Source organism: Dromaius novaehollandiae, chromosome Z (assembly GCF_036370855.1).
Source record: "Dromaius novaehollandiae isolate bDroNov1 chromosome Z, bDroNov1.hap1, whole genome shotgun sequence".
Lineage (NCBI taxonomy): Eukaryota > Metazoa > Chordata > Aves > Casuariiformes > Dromaiidae > Dromaius > Dromaius novaehollandiae.
The window spans coordinates 33,827,354-33,847,585 of record NC_088132.1 but is presented as its reverse complement, the minus strand read 5'-3'; the positions used below and the strand labels follow the sequence as shown (position 1 = coordinate 33,847,585).

General features: G+C 42.1%; 1 protein-coding gene across 7 annotated transcripts in view; it reads left to right on the top strand.

Annotated features, from left to right (window-relative positions):
- Nucleotides 1–684: 684 nt before the first annotated feature.
- The window catches only part of LOC112978767 (semaphorin-4D), a 104,281-nt gene continuing 84,733 nt past the window's right edge, over nucleotides 685–20,232 (top strand). For 4 of the 7 annotated variants that reach the window (XM_064501418.1, XM_064501417.1, XM_064501416.1 and 1 more), the window contains exon 1: nucleotides 685–840. The gene's annotated coding sequence lies outside the window, so the exon portion shown is untranslated. Of the gene's footprint in view, nucleotides 841–1,206; nucleotides 1,336–1,403; nucleotides 1,469–20,232 lie in introns of those variants that run through there. The other 3 variants (XM_064501414.1, XM_026092467.2, XM_026092468.2) reach the window with 3 other exon arrangements.

Here is a 20,232-nt window from a genome sequence, read left to right as displayed (position 1 = left end):
CATCAAGTGGGCGTCATGTAGCTGCTGTGCTCCTCTCCGGCCTAATGGGAGCCTTTGGAGGACCTGGAGTTAGTGGGAAGCTTCAGAGCTCGGGGGAAAGGGAAAAGCAGACAGGTTACAGAGAAAAGCTGACGAGTGTGAAGCCATTCCTGCTCGGCTGCGGGGCGCCGGGGAGCGGCGGGGGCTGCTCGAGGTGCAGGCGCGGGCTGGCGGGGGAAGCCAGCGGCGGAGCGGGGTCCGGCAGCTGCCCCCGCCCCGGGGAGCCGGGGGCACAGCCTCCTCGGCACAGCCCCGCCGGCACGGGGTGCCCCCCGGGGCGAGCGCCCCGCCGCACAGCCCGGCCCAGCCCGGCCCCCCTCTGCGGGGCCGCCGCGGGGCCGGGGCGCGCGCGGGGGCCGCAACGGCCGGGGGGCCGCAACGGTCGGGGGCGGGGGGCCGCAACGGCCGGGCCGCGCGGGGCCGTCGAGCCCCTCCCTGCGCGGCGGGGAAGCGGCGCTGCTCGGGCCGAGCCCCCACCCTGCCGGGGGGGATGGGCCTCCCCGCCGCGGCCCCCCGGCCCCCCCCCCGCCGCGCCGCGCCGCTCCCCGCGGCAGCGCCCTCCCGCCTCCGGCGCCGGCCGCCATACTGCGGGGCAACCCAAACTTGTTACACACTGGCACCAACTCCTCCTCCTCCTCCTCCTCCTCCCCCCGCCGCCGCCGCCGCCGCCGCCCTGCCCCCGCCCCGCGCTCGCCGCCGCGGCGCAGGGAGGAGGGGGCGGCCGCTGCCCACCCTGCCCCGCGAAGGCGCCGAGGCGGGGGCGAGGCGAGGCGGGCGCCGGCAGCCCCTCCGCGGCAGCAGGTAGGTGCTGCCGCCCGGCGCCAGGCGCCGCCGCCGCGGGGACGACCAGGAGGAAGAGGAGGCGGAGGCAGAGCCGCCGCCGCCTCGGGGGCGAGTGTCTGGGCTGCGCGTGCTGCCGCGGCGCCGCCGGGGGCCTGCCGGTGCGCGGCGCCGCGGGAGCGGGCTCGGCGGGGGACGGGCGGGCGCTGCGGCGCGCACCTGCGGCGCCGGGCCGGGCCGGGCCGGGCCGGGCCGCCGCGGGGCTCCGCGGGGCCGGGGCGCAGCGCGGCGCGCCCGCTTTGTTCGGGGCGCGGCGGCGGCGGCGGCGGGGAGGGGCGCGGGCGGCGGCTCCGCGGAGCCCTGCGGAGCCCCGCGCGGGCGGCCCCGGCCGCGGCGAGGCGGAGAGGTGCGGCACGGCCGGGCTCCTGCATTTCTCATTAGCCCCCATTATAAATCCGGCTGGAGTCGGACGAAGAGGAGGAGCCTCTCCCTCAACAAATGAGTGAGAGCTGACAGGTTTATAAATGTGTATTTATTTATTTCTTTTTTTTCCCCTCCCCCGTGAAGCCGTGCCGGCTCTCCGGCCGCGCTGCCCTGCGCTCGGCGCGGAGCGCAGCCGCCGGGCGGGCTGGCCTGCCGGAGCCGCCAGGTCTGTGCGCGCCGTTCTGGTTTTTAAATCCTGGTTACAGCCTTACTGGGGGGGTTTGTTACTCTAAATAGCGAGGGGAGTGCGTTTGGCCTGCGCTGCACCTGCTGTAGCAGTTTGGCTGCAGTGTTGAACCTCTTGGTGCCTTGCCAGTGTAAGCATGTAAAGGATATTTGAGCTGGCTGCTGCTTTTTGGTAAATATGGATGTGAGACATTTTCATTCAGCTGGGAAGTGACTTGGTTATTTCGAAGTGCCAGGCAGCCTACAAATTGCAATTAAAGTATCTTGGCACTTCAATAAAGACTTTGTCCATTTGGAAACTCAGTCTTTTATTAAGCGAATAGCAGGACTGTACTGGATGCTTGCTGTTTGGAAACTGGCTGCATATGTTTTGAGGAGCTATTATAAGTTGTTTTATTTTTCAGCTGTCAGGAGAGTTTAAATCAGGTCTGTGTAGAGGTGCTGAGTTTGCAGGAGATGGGTGAAGTGACTTAAGAGTTCCTTGTCTGTTCCTGTTTGCCCTCAAGCTAATTATAAGTGGATGTCGTCTCTGCTGTTTCACCGAGGTGCGGGCCATTTGCTAATGCTTTCTGAATATATGAAACCGTGCAGCTTCAGTGTTTAAGGGCTCTCCATGAAGAGAAGGCATTGAATGTAACTTTAGTGCTGCAGCTTTTTTCTATTATGTGACTGCCATCAAAAGGGAGGGGAGAAGGAACTTGGGCCTGCCCCGAAATGGGGGTGAACCTGATAGTCCTGTAGTCTGAACAGCTTTTTCATGTGTGCCTCTTGGTTTTGTGCAGAAATATTGTCCTGTTCTCTTGCCTCCTGTCTTTATTGTCATATACCTCTTGCAAGGAGGTACTTTAGCTGAGAAATGTGAAGCGTCTCCTTTAAGTCAGTAGACCCAAGTAGTTCTAATATGCTCTGGAAATCAATATGGTAGTAAAGTCTCAATTTTTTTAATTAAAATTCTTACAGACATTAGCTGTAGGCTGTTTCTACTTTACGACCATTGAGGTCAGAAGTAGCCATTGATCTCATACTAACTTCTGGATACCTTATTTCTTAGAGACCTGTTTAATGACTTCTTTTATTAGAAAGAAGGCAAACTTAGGCAATTATACAAGTGTACCTAAACAAAATTCTGTTGACTTTGTGGCTGCGCAGATGTAGATCATTTATGTGGAGGCTGTTCCGGAGCGAGAGTATCATTTACAAACCCAGTCAGAATGAGGCATTGTAGTACGAGTAGCTCATGTAGGGCAAAACTCTGCGCTTAGCACGCTCTGTTCGTACACTTCCCCGCACAGCGTAGTGTGAAGTTATGTGGGATGAGCAGGTTATGGACAGGAACTCTGTAATTCAGGTAGCAGAGTTGTGGTGCAGGTGACTCCACAGTACGTGAAAGGAATGGAAAACAAATGAGTGGCGAGGAAATAGGTTTCTACATGTGTGATGGTAAGGGAGAAAAAAAGCAAGTTTTGCAAATGTATAGCTGCACTGACAGATGAAGTCTATCTCTATTGGGATTTCTTGGCCTAGAGAGCAAATAATTCACCCCTGGTTCCCCCCAAAAGCAATTATTCTTTGTACACTTAGACTTTGCGATGGTCAAGGATTGCTACAGAGTGTGTTTACAAAAGGCTGCTTGCAGTCATGCCTACCAAAATAGGTCCATGCCTGTCTTTAAGAAACAAAAGTCATAGTAGCTGACAGGGAGCACACAAAGAATGAAGCATTTGATTTCAGTGTTTGGTGTGAATGGGTTTATTTCACAATAGTAAGACTGGTTCATAGATCTTCTGGATGGTATAGGTGCAGATGTGCCTGGAGATTTACTTTAATTTACTATGTTGCCCTTGCTTTGCTAGTGTTATCCTCCCGCAATATAAACAGCTGTTACATTAAACACTTCATAACCTTTTGTTAACCTGCTTGCACTGATACAGCTGTGCACTGCCAAAACAGTGTGGCTTTATATCACTTAGAGGTCCGGCAAGAATGGCTGTCTGCGAGATGATCCAGTTGCCCTGCCACTTTCACTAGTTGCTCCACTTTGTGAGTGGTTGAACTTCAGAGTTACCCTCTTTATGCAACATCTTATTGGGAAGGCTTTGGAGACCTGTTTAGAGGATGTGTAAACTGCTGAGGGCCACCTGGCTGGAGTTGCAGGTTGCAGTCTTCTCACGCTGCTGCTTTTGCGCTCACTCATGCAACCACCGTTTTTCTCTCTCTTGCCACCCTCTTAAGTGGTGCATGTATCATGAACGTTATATTGTAAAATATATTGCCTTACGTGTTCTATTGCAGTTGAAATAAATGCAGGTCTCTTTCAGCTGTGCCACAATTAATTCTTGATCTGGACTGCTGTCATTAGATGTAATACTTATGTACACCATATAGTTTGCAAAAGGTCGTGGGTAAATTAGTAGATGCTTGTGCTTTACTTTTGCTGGATCTTCTAAAGATTCAAATTACTCTATGTTTTAAATGAGTTAAAAAGGAATTGCTGAAGGTACATGACCACCAAAGTGTTATTTTTGAATAGATGCTCATCTATCAGGCTTCCTACTGAACTAAAATTTAATTACTTCTAGATATGACTGAGGGAACTTTTCACAATGGTTCATTTTTGGAAAGATACATGAAACATAGTAATGTATTCTGGGTAGCATGTAATAATGAGGATAGAGACTTAAAGGTGACAGCAAAAAGTAGAGCAGAGCATAAGCTTCCCTGATGTATTTAGTATCTTTTGAAAGTTCTTTTTGTTCACTTGTACGTAAATGATTTTATTGGAAGTTTTTCAAATGACAATTCAGATTTTCATTGCTGTGATAATATTAAACCGTTTTCACGCATTCTCTGTTGTGCCTAGTACGCAGCTGCTGTGTGCTGTGGTCAGCTAGCTAGAGAAGGATGTGCCTGGTTGGGAGGCTGTATAATAAATAAGGCACTGGTAAATGCTTCTGGCTGCTATATTTGATTTTCTTTCTCTGAAGCTCTCCCGCCCCCCTTTCTAACTTGTTGTTTCTCTGCTGGTAAAGAAGCGTTTCATAAGGCCTCCCCCATCTGACCTGGCCTAGCCCTGTGATTGAAGTGTCTAAGTACATAGATGAAGTGTATCAAAAATAGCAGAGGGTCCCTCTTGCTTTAGTGGGGCCTTGAGTTTTAGGAGGGTGGAGTGGCTGCAGAGTTGTTTTTCAGTGTAGCACATGTCTTGTTGGCATAGTAGGAGGAGCCTGCGAATGCCAAAAGGATGCTGCAGCTTACACTTGGAGGGTTAACTCTCCTGTGTGCTGGTGTAACTGCACACGTGGGTTACGTGTCTCAGCTGCATGGAAGCTGTTTCAGTTGTTTGTCCTCTCATAGGAGGGTTTCGTCGTTGTTTTTCAGATGAGTTGAAGAAAGCAGAGAATTAAAGTGACGACTTCTTTTCATACAACTGGTTAGTTACAGACCAAAAAGTAGAACCGAGTATTTGAGACTACGCTCTGTTACACACTAATGCGTACCATCTTTCTTGATGGAGAAGCTACAAGTCTTGCTATTTAGAATTGGCTAAATAGGGTATTGTATTTAATTGTGTTCTGGCAAAAAAACCCCTTGTATTCTGTCTTTTATGTATGTGGAAAGTTTAAACTATGCAAAAGGTTATTTAGCTGTCTCAATAGTTGTATTATTGTAGCTTATCTAGGAGGGTGTTTTGCTCCGTTCTTATTTACCTCAAGTGTCCAGAATCCTCTTTGCCTGCCTCTTCTCCCCCCACACCATGCCAAGCTGTACTGCAGCAAGCTTCTGATAGTGTGAGCAGGTTTCTGAAAATGGCATGAATAAAAAAGAAGAAACTTACTTCAGTAAGTTAAGCACTTTTTATGAGGGGCTAGAGGGAGAACAGTCAAATAGCACCAAGGTAGGAAAGAAGCTTTTTTTTTTTTTTTGAGTGAGAGGACATGCATATTGTTTGCATACAGTACTGCGATTGTGACACTTCTGACACTAAGTGTTTTAAAGCACAAAACAACAGACTTCTCTACCTCAAGAATATGTTCTTATGCTACCTGAGGAGGAAAAGAAAAACATTTGGACTATAGATATAAGCAGATAAAGGACTTTTCTAAGGACAATAAAAAAGCTTAAATGAACCCCATGTATCAAGTTCAAACAGGTGTCTTAATATAGCAATAATAACCATCTTTCTGTCTTTCCCTCTCTTCCACTCATTTCTTTTCCCCTTTTGGTTTGTGTGCAGCAGTGAACTTGTTATCTACTAGGCATTTTCTGCAGTGATCCTCTTAAAAAATTAGTATTAGCCTATATATGAGCCAAGCCAAAGAGGATTGAACATCGTGCAGCAAAATTAGTACCTGTTGGCCTCATTGCAAGGACAAGTAAGATCTGCAGGTTGTTTCAGTTGCTCACTCTCTCCTACAAGTGCTTTTGGCACTGTAACATGGCATGGGCTTGAAAGGAGAAAAGGTGATTGTGCATTATGAGGAACTTGATTTGTGTGTTGACATGCACTGTTGTGCATGCTGAGTAGATGTGGACATTACTGAGTAGTTATATGAAAGAGAGTAGGGAATATATGGAATTAGCCAACTGGAAAATCTTGGTGTCCTTAACGCTTTTCATTGCTGAATTGAGCTGAGGGGCAGAAGAAAAAATGCAAAATCAAGGAGAATTTATAGAGCTATGCATTTCTGTTTGGAAAGCAGGCAGGAGGGTAGAAACTTCTGCAAACTGCTTAGGGTACTTAGCTCTTCCCTGGTTTGCAGGAGAGAGACTAGTGGGTGGCTGGCAGCTTCGGCAGGTCTAAGGCTACTGCAGCGAGCTGATCCAGGACGGGGAGCTTGTTGTTCTTGTGCACTTGAATATGGCCTCCCAGATCTATACATATTTGCTTGGATTGCATAATGGCAGAGAGGGAGGAAAGGGGGGGGGGAATGAATAAAACATGATTATAGTTGTTGTTTTGTTTAAAAGTAGTGTTCAAGGGCAGGCTTTAACTGTCTTTCTCCTATGTTTTTTCCCCTCCCTATATATAAAGCAGGCATTCTTCTTGCCCCAAGTGATTGCATTTTATATGTATATGTTCAATTGTGTCTGTTTTTTTCTTAAACAAGTGATTCTCTATGGATTTTGTCACTGTATATACAAAGCTGTGCATAGAAAAGTGGAGGCTAACATCTTAAAAGTCTTCTTTCTCATTTCCACTGAAAGAGATAATGTTCTGTAGTTGTCTGTGAGCAGAAAAACAATGCATGATGTAGGAGAGACGTAGAGATGTGAAAGGTCTTGGATTTATACTTGAGTTTTCGCTCATTCTAAATTTGTTACGTGTTGGGAGAATGGAACAATACAGACTTCTTTTAAGTGAGCTATGAATTTATGTCATAAATCAGGTGCCTGAGGTTGTGTTTGGCTTTGCTTTGGTTTGCTGTAGTTGTACTCCCAGGCCTGAAATACTTAAGGGGCTAGCTGTTTCTTACATTGTTTAGCAAAAAATAAGCTGGTCAAAGTTTGCATGAGGGCATGTTAAATTTGGTAATTTCTCTCTATAAAATGCATTATTATAATTAACCAGTTTGCAAGTCATCTCTTGTGATACGAGGAAAGAATAAGCACAATGCTTGCCTGAAGTACTCGGAGGAACCGGACAATAGATTGCACTCACTCATCTGAACTTTGTCACAGGTTTTGCAGAAATAACTAACTGTGATTGTTTTGCTGCTGAATCTTTTTAATGTTCCAAATGGTGATACTGCTTTTTGTAACTGTGATAATCTTAGGATGTAAATAAGACAAAGTTTGTGGAGACAGGTAATACCTTTTACTGGACCAGTTGATATAAAAGGGAAAGTTTTTTTGATATAATTGGGGAAGGCAGACTTTCGTGCATTCGATCTCTTTTTTCAACCTGATCTAATAAAATATTTATTACCCTTCCCTGTTAGCCCCATCTTGGATTTTCCTAGTAGGTTCTGTAATTCAAACGTTCCAGACATTTTAGTGTGAGTTGGGAGATGTTTCTGTGCGTAAATCTGTATTTAATTTGAGTATGGTAAGAATCGTCTGCAAAGCATTTAGAAACAGAGGCATGTTGTGCCTGCACAAGTTAATAATCAGTGGCCCTGACCTTGCGAGCAAGTTCGCGCGGGTGCGTTTGGGGATGTGCCTGCGGAGGTTTACCTGCAGCGTAGGGGCCTTGCACAAGCCTCCTGTCCTGACTGCTCCAAAAAAAGTTGCTGTAATAACAGAGCAAAACAAAAACCATGTGTGTAGAGGAAGGTAAGTTTTTAAGTGTGAGAACTGGCTAAATCAGCTGAAGTTCCCTGGCATGCCTTGGCCACAGATCTCTTTGTAGTTCGCCATTTTGCATGCAGGAGTCTGTGAAAGCAGTGTGGTGCCCTCAGATTTAAGTCATCTTTCCTTTTTTTCTGCTGCCACACTGTTTTCTTTTTCACTAACACAATGTGTAAATTGACTGGAGGCAAAAAAAACTTACGCATTCCAGTTTTCACTCAGCAATTGCCTAATTGCTCAGGATTTGCTAAAGAGGCATACATATGCACACGCAGATCCCCTTCCGTTTTTCTCTGTAAAGGTACCCTACCTGAAGGATCTGTTTGTCAGAAAACTAGTCCTCTCTCACAGCAGAACCTTAGGGGTGAAGAAAATAAATACTTCTGATAGAATCGATCAAACAAAAATGCAGATCCGCTGAAAAGTATCTTTGTCTTTTGCTCATGGGGAAGAATTCTGTTAGTTTTATTTTCTGTGAAAATCTATGTCTTATTTAGTTGAGAGAATGGCTTTTTTTCTTGAAATTAGTGAGTTTTTAAAAATCTACACTTACGTGTTTAAATGCATGGCCCTACTGAAACAGATTTACTACTCAGTTGAATGTGACCAAGTTTTTACTCCAAGTGTCATTGAAATTGATAAACTGCTTCAAGAGGTTATCTTGATCATCTGCTGGGTGAGTGAGATGCATATTGGCATTTAACTCCTCCTGCACAGGAATTAGTTTTGAAGGGATTGTGTGATAAATATGTGAGATAAGTCTTTTTGCAGGCTTGGGAGCTTTTGTTTTGATGAAATTGTATCTCCAAAAAGAATTAAGTAATTAGAAACATAAATATATGTATGCATTTACAGCATACTCAATTGTTTAAAATACTTGACTAGTTATTGTCAGGAGGGAGAGATGCTAGAGAAATTGTTTTGTTCTCAAATACACAAACAGATAAAGTAACCCTAAATGCATTTTAAATCTTGAATATTTTGTATGTCTGAGGAATTTCTGCTTGCAGTGGCAGAGGATGTATACAGTAGATGTGTTTGTATGGTTATATGAATTAAATGCATACATATCTAGAGTTAAAATAAGTATTTTCTCGCAGTATGGAGATGCTGTTGTGGAGATATACTCAAATGATTGAATTTGCGTATCTAAAATCGATTTTTTTTTTGAAGGCTTTGCTTACATTTGCCCTGAAATAGGCCTTCCATGTGCATAGACTGATTGTGCGTCAAATGATACATGCTGATATTCAGGAATTCCACTGAGGTTTTAAAGAACTTCTTTTTCCTGCTTTAGCGCTGACGGTCACAAGGGGAAAAAGTAACCATTATTCAGAGCGTGTCTTCTGTTCTTTAATTTAATTGTTGGCTTTTATGAGAGTTCAGTTCCTGTAGCTGCATGTCTGCCTCTGCTTTCTTTTTTCATAGCTATGTCTTTATTGTGTAGGATAGGATGCAAATTTATTTGATTTTAATTGCTTTGGAAAAAGAAATTAATAGGTTCTGAAATGATGCTTTTGCTCAGATGAAACATCTCAGAGCATTTGTACTGTCAGGTTTCTGTTTAGTGTTTGTGCAGAATATTGGACACACTTGAGATCAATTTGCCATTGTATAAAAGATAGTGTTGAAATGGATTTGGGAGAGTGTTGGGAGGGAAGGGGAGAGTGCAGGGGAAAATGGCTTGAGCAGAAGTAGTTAATGCTTGCCTATGGAAGGTGAATGGAATCAGCTGTGATAATTTCTGTGCAGTAAATGGGCTTGGGGAGTCAAAGGTGTTAATGTGACCCTGTCATTACACAGCACTCAATGGTAAAGGAAGCTTTGAGGTTCCCACAGAGAGATCTTGGCCTGCATATTTCCATGGCAACTGCCATCATTTAAACATTTATAACCTTTGATTAAAGATACAAAAAAGAGGGGAAAACCTTTTAAACATTACAAATGTAAAGCTTTAACTAGGTCTTTCATTTTAACAATATCCCTTATTTACATTCCTTAGAGTGTAGAGGTTTATAAGGAACACAGCTGTCCCTTCCCCATTTGGTAGACTTTGAGATGACATTTCAGGGCAAATGCAGGGTTTGGGAGATAGCAATCTGACTTTGATCATAGCTGCACTGACATAACTTCACTGATTTAGTTGCTATTTATTTACATTAGTGTATTTTACACCAAAATTATACTTGCAGGCAATTATGCAAGGAGATTTGTCTCTCTGATAAAGGGCTTTAAAGAAAATAGCTATTTTTGTGTTGAAGAGAACTTAGTTTTAAAGAACAACACCATCAAATACACCCTAAATTATAGTCTCTTGAGCTGTGAAATGGCTGATACACAAAAGTCTAAAGCTAGTGTGAAGACTAGCTGTTACTGCTGTAACTGAGGCTTGTTGCTAACTTGCAAACTGTGTAGAAGGGCATGTTTATGCTTGGTGTATCATCTCTTCCCTCCCTCCTCTCCCCTGCGTGCATGTTCCTTAAAGTATTTCACTTCATGCTATGATGGCCATGTAGCTTTGGAAGAAATGCTGTCCATTCAGGTCAGGTACCCTCAAGTGTAATGCTCGGGTGCTGCATTATATGCTTTCTGGGAATTTGTCGCTGCTGGAAAGCAATGGAATTTCAGGGGCAAATTGAAACATTTTCCATTGTATTTTTGTGGGTTTTCTTTCTTTTTATTCCTACTTTCTGCCACATACCACCATTTTCAAATTATTACTGGGGAACTGGAGGAAATACTGAAGGTGATAGTGGATTTCATGGATATGCTATTTAAAAATGTTGATTAATGTTAGGACTAGGGCAGTGGGAACTTTGAAGAGGGCTGAAATCAGCTGTATTTCTTCTGTACCTTTACTTTGGGCAACTAAAATTTGGCTTGGGGTTGAACTACTGACAGAGGGGAGGATAAAAATGGTATGACTGGCTTAGTGAGTGAACTTCACAAATGTAAAGGGTGGGTTTTTGTAGGACTGCATGCAGCATTTCTTCAGCATTTTACCATCACTACTCTTTTTTCAGCAGGAAGAAATGTATAGACACTGCGATGCCTAAAAGCTACTGCTTGGTTGATTAAATGTGGGGAGCAAGTGAAGGTTGCCAAAATAGAGAATTTGACTACTGCAAATATTTTGTCCTATCCAACTCCCTAAGGGTGGGCATTGTACACTTATTAATAGCTTCATATGCTGATTCTGTTGGGACCATGAGGGGCTTTTGTGTGGCTCTTTGAACCTTAAAATTCCTTGGAGATGTTCTTAGCACTGAAAGACCTGGTTGGTTACTGTAATAAGTTCATGAAGGCTATGCAAGAAAGACTGGAAAGTTCATGATACCTGGATATTTATATGGATGGACTCCATTACGGAGGAAAATAAAAAGAGAAAGCAAATTTGAAGAGAAAAGGAAATGGTATTAAATATATATATATATTTTTAAATCCATGCTGGCTATGGACATTGTTGTTATTCATCCATGCGATTTTGGTGTTGGGGATGATTTTCACTAGCTGTTGAAATATGAGATAGTACCTCTGGCTACTCTTGTGAAATGAGAGCAATATATTTTCTGGTGGCATGTTGCCTGTTTGGGATGTGAATGTGCATTTGGATGATAGAAAAGTATAGAAAGCATCATGATGTCAGGAGAGTATGTGAAAAATTTTTGGGATAGCTACTGTGTTCCCCACGGTTTTTGAGAGACAGAATCAGATAGGTGGGCTGGGAGTTATTCAGTCTTTTCCTGAATAGTCAGAGGAGGAGGTCTGCACAGCCCTGACCTACCCTTACGTAATAAAGGTATCATGCAGCTGCATGATAGCCCGTATCAAGAAACAACTCAAGGGCTTCTGTGTTGCATTGCATTATAATAATGTGGACAGTTCAATTTGATGTGTTCTTATTCTGCATTTTGTACCTTTGCTTACACAGTATATTAAAAGGTTTGTGATCTAGTGCATGTTTTGTAACAATGATGTCTTCATGAAATGGGAGGGACTTGGCCACTAGGGTTGTGAATATAAGGATCTTTGAGTGTTAAAACAACTCATAGTTTTTTTTCCTCTTGTGCAAATTTAAAAGATGCTGTGCTTCAGAGGAATTTTTTTTTTACCTTCCTTATCCTATCTTTCTCTTCCTGCCTTTAAAACAGCCACTCATTCTTTCTTTTTTACCCACCATCAGCCATTTTACAGCTAAAGTAGCTTTTTGTGAAAGTCCTTGATAAATCCTCATGTTATTTCCCTTTTGGAGAGGCGTAGGTGGGGGAACTTTATAATGAAAGGAGTGTGGTTATCGTTTGCGTGTTGTGAGGAAAAGGATTGAAGATCTGAACAGACTTTGGGGCATACTCATCCCATGAATGACGGTGCTCCCCCAGGGAGTGTGTTTTGGGGGGAAGACTCCTGCAGCAGGACGACAAGCTTAAACTCTCAGAAACTTGCTGTTTCTCTGTATCCTCTGGTGTTTGGGGCAAGTGCTGTCCTTTGAGCCTCTTGCCTTCTGGTTTAGCTTCAGCTCTTCAGACATGAGTCGAGCTGATTCAGAGTCCAAAGCTGCTTGGCTTAACACTGAGTGTGTGGAGAAACCGTAAAGGATAGCTGATTTGTCTGGTTGTCAGCAGCAGTGATATGCACAGGGAGAGTTTGTTTAGCTCTAAAACTTTCAGAAGTTAACTGGAAAATGCACTTCAGAATGTAAGTACTCATAAAATAAAGACTCATCTGAGAATGAAATCTCTGGAGTTAGTAAGGATATTTTGCCCTCGACACAGCATTTGTATTTTCAGTCAGGTGAATGTGTGTCTCTAAGAGGTTGGTCACATTGGTCTGAGTTACTGGTTAGTCCAGAGAGAAGTCTCTGAATTGAAACACTCAGAGACCTTTAAAAATAAAGGTTTCTCTTTGGTGGAGCTGCTTTTCCATTGCTGAGGTATGAGGTGTTATTTTGACACCTTTTATTTTTAACCACAGTTAAACAATTGCATTTTTAGGCTGAAATAACCATTAGGTCAAATTTCCTTACCACCTGTATAAAACAGATTCTAGATGTATATGCAGTTACACCTATGAAGAGGTACTGATTTGTATTTTGCTTAAAGCATACTTTCTGTGAGATGTTAAAAGTCACAAACCTACTTTCTGAAGTAATTTTGTTCTAGCAATTAATCACCAGAAGAGAAAAGCGCTGTTAGAGACGTTTGCCATGAGGTTCTCATTGACTCCAGTGTTGGGAAGGGAGGGCGTTAACTAGTACCTACAGCACTATGCAGAGAGTGCATTGGGAATATGCTTGAGGACAAAAAAAAGCCCTTCCTAACTCCTCTGGCCAAACAAGTTTTCATGTCCAATTCTACTTTTGATATCAGTGATGAGGAAAATCTACAGTATGGAGTTTTTTTCCTGGTGTTCGGTTATATAGTGAACTGTTTTGTTAGCTTGCTTATATCTTCCACAACTAACACTTTAATCAATGTTTCAGGGGCCTGAAAACTTGTTTCACAAGATTAAAAATTCCAGCTGGTCATGTTGGTACATCTGTGTGGGAGCTTTGTGAGGATTTGTGTCCATAAACTGTTTGATCAGAGAGATAACAATAGGCAAGCTCCAAATAAATAGTACCACTAGAAACGTTTTCAAAGGCAGCTGGAGATGGGGAACTGAGTTGTCCAGAGGTGAAGGATCTTGAAATGCGCCCAGCTTCAGACCCTTGAAGTTCTCATGATCTGAATATGCAAGTCCAGCTGGAAAGGTGCTGCAGCAGCTCTGAACTTGTGCAGATCATGACTTTAGGGAAGTCTTAGTGATCGGTTTGTCTAGATAGTCTGTTTGGTTAAAGCTCAACAGCAACAGATAGGTACACAGGAGAGAGTACTGTAGCCTTTGTTCAGAATTTCCATATTTTTATGTTGATTTTTGAAAATATTTTTTGTAGTTTAGCTCTGACCTTGCAAAAAGCTGTGTTGCTTTTCAGCATCGTACTTGTATTACAACTAATAGCACCATGAATGTTTTATTTGCTTAGATGTCTGTGTAGGGTCGTGATTGTGTCATTGACTTCAAAAGTTCTTCAGCTATGATCAAAGGATTTCAGTAAGCCTTCCTGAGACCCTTCTTGCAGTGTTGAAATCCTTTGTGGTTGCATATATTTGACGAAGATGTTCAAGTCCTGAGTTTAAGACTTCATACACTGCAAACTTACAGATGTGATTTTGATATTGAGATGCTGTATTTAATCATCCAGGCAATAGACTATTGCTTTGGCTCTTTACCCATTGCCACCTGTGAATGTTCCCTTCCTTCACAGGCCGAGGAACCTTCAGTCACTTTTAAAATTAGTTAAATATTGACAGTATACGTTGTACTACGTGATTTTCTAATACTGGCATGCGTTAATATTCTTACAGGAAGCAAGAAAAAGAAGTTATATTGCTATGGTATTGACTGTGTTAGTACCCATGGATTTCATCATTTGGAGAGAAAAGCGTGGAAAGTTTGGAGCCATTGCGTAGATTTCAAAAAGTTTTTTTTTTTTTTTTTTTTGAAAATACATTGATAGAAGTATTTGTGCTGTTGTGCACCAGAACAATGTTAGGTGTGTACTGTTTGTACTGAAAGCAGCACTATTGTTTCCTCCTTTGTCTTGAGTACAAGAATGTGAAGGCTGAAATTGTAATAAAAACAGGTGATTCAGTTGCTTTTGATTCAAAGAGAAAAGCAGTAACTAAAACATATTAGGTCTAAATTTGTATGTTTCATTTCCTTTATTTCAAAATAGTTGATTAAAAAAAGAAGTTGATACTTTGTTTTTAAAGATGAGTATATTACCTTGGATTTAGAATTCGGGCTTTATTAAAAATTAAAGCCTGTTTTAATCTAGATTTTATATTAGACTGTTCAGACATTTACATTCATAGAGCGAAGTTGGTATTTTGTCCACTTTTAATGACTACTATATGTAAATTGTGTTAATGAGGTGATATGTGTAGTATTTCTAACACCTAAGACAGAAGAATTGTGTGTAAGGTGTGCCTTTATGACTGACTCAAATTCCTAATGCTATAATATATAACAAATGTGTATGTAGCTGTCCGTTTGTTGTGCAAATTATGTGGTGCAAATAACCACGTGGGTTCAGTGAGGTGGGCCTGGAAAAATTGTGCTATCAGTGGGATGTATGCAAAAGGGTTAAGTAAATGTAGTAAGAGATAGCATACTGTATTCAGCAGCAGCAGTTTTGAGGCTTAACGTTTGTCTTTTCTGGGCTTTGTTGTAATTTCTAATGTTTGTGCAACAGTCTTTCAGATCCGTGCATTTCTGTTACTACTATGAGTGTTGAGGTTTCTGGCAGAGGCAGGGAGTGGGAGGGTAAATGCCATGCTGTTTTCTAAAATACACAGCAAAATGCAAACTTCTGCTAAGACTTGCAGTAGTAGCTGTGATACCACCCCCTGGACTGCTTTCAGGACTAAAGTACTGGTGCTCGTTTTGGATTTGGACTTTATGGTAGGTGAGTATTGCAGTTCATTAACACAGCTGAATATTTGCTGTGGAGGTTTTGGCATAATTATGGACTTTGTAATTCTCTTCTTAGCTGTTTGGCAGGAGGACAGAACAACTTGATTAACAATTCAGCTACTGAAGTTTTTCCATCTGTGAGGGTCATGCGTAGCAGAAGTCTAGCTGAGAAATCAGTAAAGGGGAAAAAACTGTGACAGAAGTGAGAAGATCAGTAATAAAGCTTTACATTTGTTTTGGCCATCTGCAGAATCGAAAACATGTTTGTGATTCTTAATGTGTGTTGTGTAACAGCTCTCTTAGTGTACTGGGGACTACACAGGCATGTGCATCACACAGGAATACATTGATTAATCAAGGAAGTATTCTAATGTGAACAGGAAACTGTTAAAAACGTGGGTTTTTCAGTAGCACTTCCCCATCCCCACTCTGTCTACTGAAATAGTGTAGTGTGTTTGCTGCTTGACTTAAATGTTGTAAGTACTCATCAAAATTCACGTGCAGTCGAGCTTTATGTATCTACTTAGCTTACTATCTTGGTTTTTTTCTACTTCTTACATTTGTCTTATGTGCCTGTGATCATTTTAAGAATATAAAGGTTTTCCTATTTCTGATCTTTCAAAGCAAGGATTTTTTCCTCCATTTTAAAGCTCTTTGCTTTACTTTTGATACCTAATTACACTTTAACCTGTTTTTCGAAGATTATATGAAGAAATCTAAAGGTTTCTGTGTGACTGTGATATGGGATGGACCAAAGGCAATTTAAGCTCCTACAGATGATGAAAATGTGATCTTTTAAGAATGTTCATGAAGCAGAGAAGACAGACAAGCTGAGTTTTAGCTGCATCTTTGTGACAGGCTGTGGAGGAGGAAAGGAAGAGTCTATCAAATGGGAGTCCTGAAAGATCATCACAGTGATAAAAAGGTTATGGTTGTCTAATACTACAAAATTAGTTCCCTTTGTGTGGAGAGGAGAGACAGGGTTGGGAAAGGACAGCGTTTGTCATTTTCTCAGTTAATAATTTCCATTTCCTGCAAAAACCTGAAGCCATCGGAAACCAGTCTAATTGATGGTTTTACTGTGCTACTCTTGCTATTATATTCTGGTAATGTTCAAGGGCCCAAAGCAGAGCTGTGGCATGTTAAGTGTTGTATAAACACACTTTGGAGACATAGTCCCTTCTTTGGGAAGTTTACAGCATAATGTGAAACAAGAAAGTGAACCTGAGAGTAGGAGAAGCAGAATTTAGAGGAGCAGGAGGTTAAAGATGAGCCGTGTAGTTTAATTGCATCAGATCATTTAACTGTGCCTTTGACTGTTGTGTCTGAAAATAGTTTCCTGTAGGTGTTACTGCGAGTGTGGACATCAAGTATTTGGGGAGATAAAGGGGGTACTGCGTGTTTATTAAAGAAAAACTGAAAAGGGAGTGAGGCAGGAAATACAGCCAGCAGGGCTGGCTTCAGACCCAGGTCTGATCTGCATGGCTCGAAGTGTCAAGATTCAAGAGCAGGTAGCTGGGAAGAAAGCAGTACCATAAAGGACACAAAACTGGGTGGAATGGATGAAAACATACAATAATGGGATTTAAGCATGTCATACCCTGTCGCAGAAGATGGTTTTAATGGCCACTCCAGGATGAGGATGATGAAGATCAGGTTTTGGTTTTCTTTTTGAGCAAGTGTGCAAGGTGGGGAAGAGAAGATGACTGGTTTGTTTAGGAAGAAACATACCTGTACAGCTTCTACGTGCTGACAGTTCATTCCAGAATGAAAGTACAGCATGTGTGACTGATCTGATGGAAGCTGAAATTTGTATTACTTTGAATCACATATTTCCTTTCTTGGTATGCCAACTGCAAGTATATTGCAGTTCCTAGTATAGTCTGGTAACTATTTTTCTCTCTGTCTCTCCAGTTTGCTAGGAAATACATACCTAGATTTGTTTTCTGAGGTATTTCTGCAGAGCTGCTTGGATCCTATTTGTTGCAAATTCATCCCCAGTTTTGTAAATCTGGTGTAATTGTCTTGCTATCCTGCCTGTGCCAAGGTATAAGGACTTAAAAAATTATTTTTGCTTGTTACCATGTTCACACTGTGGTGAAAATTTAAAGGTAACATAATTGATTATTGCTTGCACATATGTACAGTATAGCACCGTGAGTTCGTTTCTACAAATGGATTTTCCCCGAGGTTTGTCCGTAGGCTGGGCAGATTGATCTTTGGCAGTAAATGTAATGATAAGCTAAACCCTAGTAGGCAGCTGGTGTAATAGTGTGAGGTGGGTTTTCTGGAGCGAGGGCCCTGTCGGAATAAGGGTCTCTCATTAGGGCAGACGCCACATTTGAAGTCATTGTAATCCTTGGTGGTGGAGTGCTGCCTCGTGGAGACGGTGCCGTTCCTCAAGGGAGAAGGTGGAAATGCCTCGCATCACTCAGCTGTCCTGCTGCTGATTAAGGAGTGCTGCTGGCCGAGGTGCCTTTCTGAGGCAGGCAATTATTTGCAGCCGGAGAGATGCGAACCATGGAGTGAAGCCTTAGGGGAGGAGAGGGTGAGGAGGGCGCGGGAGGGAGGCAGGGGGAACTCGCAGAACGGGTAGCGTTCATTTTACTGCTTCTAAATATTGGACTCTCTCTAGAAAGCTTTCACTGCTTGCATGGTGAGGCATTGAGCTTGTGGCTGGCTGTGCAGAGTTGAGATAAATGGGTTATCTGTTCATATTTTTATTCTTGCACTTGCTTATAAAACAACTTAGTGCTAATTTGCAGCCTATTGTATGGTTAGTGTAACCAGCACCAGATACCTTTTATTCTTGTTGCCCTTTTTGGATAGTATTGGATTATTTGGGTTTTTTTTTTGTTTTTGCTTTTTTTTTTTTTTTAAATATTGACCCGAAATCTAGTTTTAAGCAGCAAAGGGATTTACGTGCAGCAGGCTACTGCCATGCTGCCATTCTTCTTGTGGCAGACTCATTACTTGATAACAAAATTCAGGCCGTTGCCTACTGCTCAAGGCAACCTTTTGCTACCGTCTTTGTAAAAGAGCTGTGAGAACAGCCGTGCAGCTTGGCTTGCAGGTGAGAAATTAATTTTCCAGTTATTTTGTAAGTCTGCTTAAGTTGAAAGCTCATTTAAAGTTCTTTATCAATTAAATTAGTTGTCACAATAAGGAATAATTTAGTAGCAGAACAAAATAATTGCCTTAACTTGTAAAATGCTGTAATTTAGGCTCCAAATGAAAGAGGTTATGTAGTATTGTCACTCCTGACTGACTGATTTCGTTAACATCGTAGGCATCCTTTCATATTTGCGTTAACTAACAGTAAAACTGTTCGAATTACTCAGCAGATTGAGATTTCTTAGTTTGACCATGAGTCATATAGCCTCTGTGGAGATTAATTGTAAATTTTCTTGTTTTTATATGTGTATATTGGAGAGATCTCTTTCTCTGTCTAGTTCTCTCCGATTCTGTAATGGTCTTCAGCAGCTGATTGTAGTTTTGAGAGCATTCAGGCAAACTTAGGTGCTGTCCTCTGTGAACAGAAATGCTTCAGCAAGTTCTTCAGTATTGCTGTGATAGGAGCTATCAGGAAGTTGGTACATCGTATGTAAATGCTGTATCGTTTCTACTGCCACAGAGCTTAAAAATGAAGAATTAACAAAAAACCCACCCTTTAATGCATGTGTTGTGTAAACTGTAGTCAAATGTGCTGTCACTCTGTTTACACTGCTAGTGTACAAAATTGTAGTTTGAATCTTGGACTTCATTTCAAAGACACCAAACTCTGAAGTGACCTATATTTAGTCTATACAGAATAATCTGTGTTAGTGTATGGAGCTGACAGTTGAATATCAGTAGTGGTTTTTTCCCCAAAGAATAACCATTCTAATATTAGAAGAGTGAAGGGGGGGGAGGGATCTTCGTTGTGGTTGTGCTCTAGTAGAGTGTTTTACTAGGTTTTTCTCGTTATTGCTGTTAAGTCATGCTGATGCTCTTGTGTTTTACTAAAACTTTGGGTAGATATTGCCTAACTAGTATATACTTTTCTGTTTTTGCTCTTTTTTAATTTGAGCACACCTTGATTATCAGAATGACACTGGAGCTCCCTTAAAGAAATAGAATTTTCTCCAACCTAATATAAAAATCAGTAGGATGCTGTTTGCAAATACTTCTAAAACAAAAGGCAAAGCAAAAATGAAATCTTCTTTTTAGAAGACATCAGAGTAATCTTTCATGATCCTAAAAGTTCTTTTTCTTTACAATGCAAAGTTCTTAAATATTGAAAGGGTGCTATTACACATTACTAGTATTGATGCTTTGTCTAATAAGAAGCAGAGAAAGCAAAAGGGGAAGGGAGTTTGTAAGCATTTTGGTAAGTTAAGATTTTAAACAGCAGCTAGCCTTATGATCATTTAACTTTTTTTTTTTAATGCAGTGGAATGTGCGTTTCATCACCTTGGTTGAGGTCTAAATGTATCTGTTAATTCTATAACACAAAGAAGTGGAAGCAAGAAATATGATCCCCCCCCCCCCCACACACTTTGGATTGTTTTGTGGCTGCTAGAGATGTGGTGTCTGAGGCTTGACGTCTTAAAGTGACTTTTTCCCCCTCCTGCTTAAAGATGTATAGATATATTTACATCCTAGGGTCATTAGCAGGTAGTAGACAAAAAAAAAGTGTGTAGACTAGACTGTGGAAGATTTTGAGTAAGTAGATTAGTAAGTAATAAATGAGACCACACTGCAGACAAAGAATCAGATACCGCTCTTGAGGGAATTCACGTTTGTTGACAAGAGGATTTTTCTGAGAAATGTCAGGATGGAATAAATTATTGTCACAGGTCAGTATGCAGCAAGTACAGGAGGTGGGCTGACAGGAGAATGACGTCTGTTTGGAGACTGTCTGCCCTTTTAGGAAAAAAACCCCCAAACAAACGTGACAGG